This window comes from Fukomys damarensis, unplaced genomic scaffold, assembly GCF_012274545.1.
Source record: "Fukomys damarensis isolate Sample0158 unplaced genomic scaffold, DMR_v1.0_HiC HiC_scaffold_16, whole genome shotgun sequence".
In the NCBI taxonomy this organism is placed as follows: domain Eukaryota; kingdom Metazoa; phylum Chordata; class Mammalia; order Rodentia; family Bathyergidae; genus Fukomys; species Fukomys damarensis.
The window spans coordinates 128,954,888-128,955,744 of NW_022900928.1; positions in this window are offsets into that span (position 1 = coordinate 128,954,888).

Below are 857 nucleotides of genomic sequence, written 5' to 3' on the forward strand. Positions count from 1 at the left end.
CTCAGAGTCCTTACTGATCCAGCCCGGCATTACCTTTTCCTCACATGGGCCACCACCAGAAGCTGTCACTTGTGTTTACTGTTTATGGTCCCCCCACCCCCAGCCCAGCTCCACAGAGGAGAACTTGCAGGTTCAGCAACAATGTTCAGGAATCTCTGACCTGGGCCTACAGAGCCCTACTGACCCCAGCCCTGGGCTTCTCCCCTCAGCACTAGGGGCTTTCTCCACCCAGACCTGATCTCAGCTCTGAGCCTGAGGCACCCTTCCACGGGAATCCAAAAGATCCATAAAGATTTGGGGCTTTTCCTCCAAACACTGGGTGAAAGAACTGCTGGGTGATCCGATTTACAATCACGGTGTGAGGGCTTCCTCTGCTAGTGTAGGGGGCTGGCGTCTTGTACATCTTTGAATCACTATTGCTTACCCATAGTAGGTGCTCAAGAAAGATTTGTTTGGGGGATTCACATAAACCCTCCTAGGGAGAAGTCAGCCTAATTAGGGACGGCAGGAAACTACGTGTGCCCCGGGGAGAGGATCAGAGGTTGTACCCGAGGAGCAGGGCTGGGTATTATTAACATGTTTTTGGTCGATTACTGGGTAATACTATACACCGGGAATTAAAGGGCCTTAGGCCCTCACCAGCCCCGCGCAGATATTTAAATTTAATTGAAATTGAATAACATGTACAAGTGAGTCCGTCCTTGGCACTTAGCCTAATTTCAAGGGCTCTACGGCCTCAAGCGGCTGTGGCCGCCGCAGATAACAGCTCCAGCGGCAGCGCAGGGCAGCTGCACAAGGCTGACCCGGACCCCGGCAAGGAAGGCGCCCGTGCGCCTGGGACCCGAGCCCATCAGCGC